Below are 7500 nucleotides of genomic sequence, written 5' to 3'. Positions count from 1 at the left end.
ACTGCATTACTAGATGGACCAGCATTATCATTCCCATACGAGGGAAGCGGATTCTACATCACACTCGGCTTCTCTTCCGGTGGTTCAAACTTCAGAAGTTCTTTGTCAATAAGATCTTGCACCCGGTGTCTCAGATTGTAACATCTATCAGTCCAGTGCCCTGCTCCTCCCATGTGATATTCACGCCTGGTATTAGGAGATTCCTGGAAGGTGGATATGATACTGGTTTGGGAAGTATGGGTGTAACCAACTTGGCTTCCAGCAGCTGCGGAAGCAATTGTGATAATGATACAGGAAGAACGCGGAATTGGGAGATGTTGACCTTTATTAGGATATGAATAGCAACTATGCCATTACCCTATCACCCCCGCCGGGGGCAGAACTAACTCGATAAGATCAAGATCCATTGAATCCCGGTGTAATCAGTACGTATGACTCTGTCCTCCCGCGATGTACTGTAGGCGGTCATCATAAACATCAGCATCTTGTAAATCCGCTACTGATTCAATCCATCCAATGACCATGGACAGATCGTCCGATGAGAGAACCCTGAAGGAAAGACTTACTTGTCTTCATTTGAATGAGAGGTTCATTGGTGCAGCTCTTGCTCCCAAAAGCGTTGATGGCTTTGTTTCCTCCATCATCTGTTAGGTTCTTAGTAGCAATCGGCGACCTTTTCTTCTTTTACTTCACATCGCTTTTCGTCTCTTTGATAGCTGGAAGTTCTCCAAAAGTATGAAAAGCTGGAGGACTTTGTACCATCCATTCCGGTGTGGTTGGATTCTGTTCAACAGCCCAAGGCCTTGGAGCACATCTTTTGTTCTTTCCACTGCTTGAAGTGATTGTTACGACCACGAAGAAACGACAAATCCCAACTACGGATATATAAGAGCCAAAACTGCTAAGGGCATTCCATCCAGCGTAAGCATCTGGATAATCTAGAATGCGACGTGGCATACCCGAAAGCCCTAAGAAATGCATAGGAAAGAAGGTCAGATTAACCCCGAAAAAAGTGATCCAAAAATGGATTTGACCTAAAGTTTCAGGGTATGTCCGACCAAAGATTTTACCTACCCAATAGTAAAATCCTGCAAATAAAGCAAAAACGGCTCCCATAGAAAGTACATAATGGAAATGTGCAACCACATAATAAGTATCATGTAGAGCAATGTCTAGCCCAGAATTTGCCAGAACTATTCCAGTGAGTCCTCCTATAGTGAACAAAAAGATGAACCCTACAGCAAATAACATGGGTGTTTTGTGTTGTATCGAACCCTGCCACATGGTAGCGATCCAACTAAAGATTTTTATTCCAGTGGGGACAGCTATGATCATGGTAGCTGCAGTGAAGTATGCACGGGTATCAACGTCTAAGCCCACAGTAAACATATGATGAGCCCAAACAAGAAATCCAAGGACGCCTATACTGATCATGGCATAAACCATGCCTAGATACCCGAAAACCGGTTTTCCCGAAAAAGTCGAAACGATATGACGTTTGATACCGGATCCAGGCAGAATGAGAATATAAACTTCAGGGTGCTCCTCTCTTCTACTAATAGAAGAAAGGTGGACTATATCATCAACTTATTCCATTTGTCTAGGAAAGCTAGCCATGCTTTATGGTGAATACTGTAAAGTTTAAATGCTTTGAGATCGTAAAGACTGTAATATTCTTCAATAAGGAAGATTCGTCGTGATTTATAACTTAGGAAAGTACTTGATTTAAAATAATCTAGCATCATGATAACATCTTTTCCACTTTGTACAGACCATTGATAGTAACCATTTTGACTACTATCAAAGTAGATATTTCCTCCTAATACAACCTTATAAGACTCTACATCTTGTAGAAGTTTATTAGGTACTCGAATACTTAGTTGAGGTAGTTGATGCTTCATAGCGATACAAATGGTACCATCAGCATCAAAGAATCCTGCAAACCAATTTGATTGAGCATCTAGTCTAATAGGCAGAATTACAGGGATATCATGTACTTGACAAACACGATGTAGTTGAAGTAGTCGTGCTGAATGTCGAACATGACCATTAATACAATTCATTAGTTTAATCATACCAAGTTTATTATGTAGTGTATAACGATAAGCTTTAGCACCTGATCGCATTTTAATACTTCCACCAAGCATATGTTGGATATATCGTAGTAGTAGTAGATCTTCAAGTCCCATAGTAAATTCAAGAGAAGTATATCCTTGTTTACTAACTTGAATAGTTCCATCACCATCGATAATTCCAGCTAGCCACTCACAGAAGGATTTAGGATAAGTTGTTGCTCGTGTAGTCTCTGAGGTTCCTACTAGACTGCTTTTATGTCGTTGGTTACCTGCTGATTGTGTCTTAGATACTCCATTTTTACTAGATCGGGGTTTTACTAGAAAACAACTCATGAACATAGTAGGAGTACCATGTTGCAGACAGTCCCAGCATATAGCGCAATGCGTATTCAGATTTTCATCTGAAAAGGGCCATTTAAAACCGAAGAACCAAAAGAGATGCTGGTATAATATTGGGTCTCCCCCTCCAGCAGGATCAAAAAAGGTTGTATTAAAGTTTCGATCAGTTAATAACATGGTAATTGCCCCTGCCAGTACCGGAAGTGATAATAAAAGTGGGAATGCTGTCACTAGAACGGACCAAACAAATAGGGGTGATCTATGCATAGTCATTCCAGGTCCACGCATGTTGGAGATAGTTGTTATAAAATTGATAGAACCTAAAATGGATGAAACACCAGATAGATGAAGACTAGAAATTGCTAAATCAACTGCTCCTCCAGAATGGCTGGTAATACCACTTAAGGGTGGATAGACCGTCCACCCAGTTCCGCTACCCACTCCTACTAAGGCTGAGCTTAATAGGAGCAAGAGACTTGGTGGCAACAACCAGAATGAAATATTATTTAATCGTGGAAATGCCATGTCAGGCGCACCTATCAGAATCGGAACAGACCAATTACCAGATCCACCTATCATCGCCGGCATAACCATAAAAAAGATCATTAAAAAGGCGTGAGCCATTATTAAAACATTATAAAGTTGATGATTCCCACCAAGAATTTGATCGCCGGGTCGTGCTAATTACATACGAATCAGTACTAAAAAGCATGTGCCCATCACTCCAGCAATGGCACCGAAGATGAAAGATAGAGTCCCTATATCTTTGTGGTTAGTGGAGAACAGCCATCGGACCGGATTTGTCATAAAATTGAGATTCTTTCCTTTCCTTCCTTATCAGAGAGGGGCCCCTTAGGGAAGTGGGGCTTATTTATTGAAAAGGGGGGAGAAGGTCCGGAAAGCCCTCATTGATGGGACATTTTGAGCCCCTTGTTGACAAAGCAAGGTCACACTGAGACTGAGAACACCAACGGAACACTCTCTTACCCCCACTGACCAGCTAGTGTGCAATGACGACTGGCCCACACCTACATGGACTTCAAATTGACTTCTGATCGTAACTTTTTAAACCCGGTTCCTCACGCTGCCCATGAGTACGTCCGGGGTACAGGTTCACTTTACCTGCTCAATCTCCTAAAGGCGGGGACGGGGGCTGGTTTCCCTGAGTAGGAGGTATCTTAGAACGGTCAGTCGGGTGACTGATCTTGAGTTCAACTCCTCTCCAAGAATATTTGAATAGAACATCAACCCCCATAGATATAGCAATCCTTTCGATGGATAAACAAGGCTAGAAGAAGATAGATGAGGAAGAGCCCTTGGATACAAAGGAGAACCAGAAAAAAATAAAACACCTTGTTGTTATCTGTAAAAAATCTGACCCAATGCGCTATTGTTTCCAACATATTGCAAATTGAAATGAATTTCTGAGAAATTCAAATGTTATAACATAGCCCGAAGGGGCTATATAAAATAAACTACGGAACTCTGAACGAAAGAAACATAGATCAACAAACATTGGAATTACTCTTTCAATCAGAGCAGAGAGAACGAGAACTACACTTTGAGAAGGCTCCAAAATCGAAATGGATCCCGCCTTTCTTTATTATTCATAATTGGTAAGTCAAAGCATTTTCTTTTTCCTCCTTAAGCTTCCTTGAGATCTAACCGCAAGCCTTGAATCGATTTTTCATAGATGAGTGACTGCCCATCCAGCCTTTCCTTCGGAACCGAAAACCATTTCTATCGGCCGACCTAAGCACCCGAAAACCTTACCTGATTCAATGGTTCATGCCGCTAGCCGAGGAATAGGTTATAGCCCCAGATAGATATCCGGATAGCCATTGTGGCAAAGAGTTGGCAGCATGAATGGAATTGATCGAGGTCGATTTCTCTCTCCTTCGATTTATGCCAGCGAAGGTTCCAAAAAAAGGGAGAAGATTCTTAGAGCTGAGGGACCATGATCATAAAGTGAAAAGCACGTGGTAACCAAATCGAATGAAAAGTACAGCCTATCTCGATTAGCTGATCGAAAGCTAGCGCATCATGTTCTCGAGTCGCCAGGTGTTTATTCTCTGGGAAGCAAGCCAACTCTGCCCACCCAATTCTATCTATCTTTCTTGTTACTAGTTGGATCGGAGCCGACACTAAGGAATTGGTCGACGAAGCCAACAAAACAAGCAAGGGACTAAGCGCTAGTTGAGCTAGGAGTTTCCAGCGCTTAGTCCTTTCCTTCGGGAAGTCATTCCAGGCAAGAAAGCCAATCAGGGAGGAAAGCAAGTCAGTCAATCCGGTGAATAGCTTTCAGTCTCTCTTTTGCTTGACTAGGAGCTCTCCTGATAGTTGCTCTTCTGCTTTTCTGGAATCTTTCTTCCAGAAACTCGCCCACTCTGCCTCTTCCATCTGTGTAGTCCCAGATTTTGGAGTCCATTTCCTCAGCTGGTATAGTGCCCAAAGCGCAGGCAATAGCACTACTTTGTCCCCTATCCATAGATAGGGGGCCAACCAGTTCTTCCTGCTGGTCAATCAGCATAAGGCTGGACATGTAGGTCTTGCCCGATGACCAACATTATTTATACCATAGTAGGGGCCGGGGACTGACAAAGGAGCGGATGTCGATGGAGCCGGTGAGNCTTCTTGTTACTAGTGGGATCGGAGCCGACACTAAGGAATTGGTCGACGAAGCCAACAAAACAAGCAAGGTACTAAGCACTAGTTGAGCTAGGAGTTTCCAGCGCTTAGTCCTTTCCTTCGGGAAGTCATTCCAGGAAAGAAAGCCAATCAGGGAGGAAAGCAAGTCAGTCAATCCGGTGAATAGCTTTCAGTCTCTCTTTTGCTTGACTAGGAGCTCTCCTGATAGTTGCTCTTCTGCTTTTCTGGAATCTTTCTTCCGGAAACTCTCCCAGTCGATAGTAGGGTCTGAGGTCGATAGGCATCACTTTCTCGATTTCAGTATTACGAATATCTTAAGCCCTTGTTGTCTTCTGATCTACGACCAGCCTCTACCCCACCTTGGACGCATCACTGGACCAGAAAGAAAGGTGCGGAAAAAACACACCAGCAAGTCAATTCCATTCCTTTTCTACTCCGCCCCCACCGGACTACAGCCCTAGACCCTATACAGCAGCTCCGGCAAAAAAGAATTCTTAAATTAACTTATACTACGCTTCCCGTCAATAGGGATTTTTTTTAGGTGTGTTTTAAAAACATCAAATGGCACTCGTTTTATATCTTTAAGCTCGAAAACTTCTTTTGATACTTTGTCTGTGGGCACTTGCTCAAAGATTCGTGTTAAGACCTCTTCTGGTTTCGACTCGATGAATCATTCTCTGATGAACCCTCTTGTTTAGGGCTTTGGGGAGACAATGTAGTGACATCTTCTTAATCTTCGGAGGAAGATTCCCCAAAAACGAGGTCTTTTCTGACAACATGGGTTCCCTGTTCCACTATCCTTACTCTCCAGAATAAGCCATAGCTGCATCTCCTTCGTCATCTGATGATTCCGAATCACTTCAAAGGGAGGGTTTGTTTGATGGGAAGCTGAGTCACTTCTATCTTCTTTGTTTTAGTAACCTTCTTCTTTCTAATCACCGCTCCATTTCGGGGGCCAAGTGCTGGACATCTATGGCCTGGCTCCATAGTATCCTGAGCGTTATGAGGTTAACTGAAAACCCGGGGTCAATCAAGTTAGATACGACAAACTTTTGCACCACTGGCAAAGGTTTTATCAGAATCGATACCAAGTGAGTCTGAATTTCCCTCAATAGTGGTATTTCCGTCAGGAAGAGGTTTGAACCCCTCTCTATCTGATAAGGTAATGAACGACGTCTTCTGCATGGCAATTCCTCAGACATGGCCTGCTGCCACTGAGGGATCCTNCCGTAAAATCTTTTTGTAGAAATTTTGAACAAGGACAATGTTCCCCTGATTGATTTGGTTCTGAATCCACAACTTCCAAGTATTGCACATCCCGAGAGTGTGACCCAGACGTCTGTGGTAAGGGCAGTAATTTAGATTGTCCGCCTGTTCAGGGACGGTGATTGGGGGAAGTTCTAGTCCAGCCCTTAAGGCATGGGCAAAGATAATGCCAACCTTCTCCTTTTTAAAGACAAAGTCATCTTCAAGCTTTCTCTATTTAGGCTGAGATACAGTCGGCTTTATTTGGATTGGAGGTACAGAAAAGGCAAAGGCCGATCTACTATAGCCGGTAAGCCCTTCTCCCTTTTACTGCTTTACTTTAGGCTTCGGCTCTTTGCACTTGCCATCGCTACTATAGTAGGATCATCTGTCTTATCTGTCATTATCATACTAAGAGCACTAAACATGAAAATCTAGTGAAGATATGAAGTTTAGATAGATGCTATTGCTATTGAATTCGCTGCTATTGGACTTCTTTCAAGGGCTAGTAAGTCTCAGCCTTAGGGCAGTCACTTTTTGATTCCGGAAATAAACCGGCGTTAAACGCTTCTTGCTAACGTCCAACAAAGGAGAGAAGGAAACTGAAGGTATCAATCATATATAAATGATATGGCATAAGGAGGAGAGGTAGTGATGAAGGTTGAACTTGGGCCTGGGCTTCGGTTCCATAGATGGGTTTTGTGGCGAACTCGAGTCAACAAGCTTTTAGCTTGGAAAAAGAATGGATAGGGCTGAATCAGCTGCGATTGCTCTTGGCTTGGTCTTCAAGCTGATTAGGATGTTGATTCTGCTTTATGCTATTTCATGGAATCTTAGAGAGACTGGAGTAGTTAAGAAGGATAACCTTTTAAGGAGTCTTCTTAGCTTTAAAGAGGCCTTGAAGGAGTGAAAGAGAGAAGAAATAATAAGTAGAGATGGTACCACTACCACTAGTAGACAAGATCAAATAAAGTCACTTCACTCAAAGCTAGGTAAGCAATTGAAAGAAGTCTTAGTCGAGTCCGAAGCCAGGCGTAGAAGGAAATAAAGCTCATCATTTTCCGAAAGCAGTCTAACCCAGCAGTGTCTTCTCTTCCATCTGGCCTTTCCGAGGCGGTTGCACGAGCCAATGTTGTCAATAAGCTTCTTCATCGGTGACATATGTGGTCTTGGGTTCCCCTGGGCGAGTAGG

The sequence above is a fragment of the Primulina huaijiensis genome, chromosome 9, assembly GCF_012295235.1.
Source record: "Primulina huaijiensis isolate GDHJ02 chromosome 9, ASM1229523v2, whole genome shotgun sequence".
Lineage (NCBI taxonomy): Eukaryota > Viridiplantae > Streptophyta > Magnoliopsida > Lamiales > Gesneriaceae > Primulina > Primulina huaijiensis.
The sequence above is the reverse complement of the archived record's forward strand: the minus strand, read 5'-3'. Positions refer to the sequence as shown.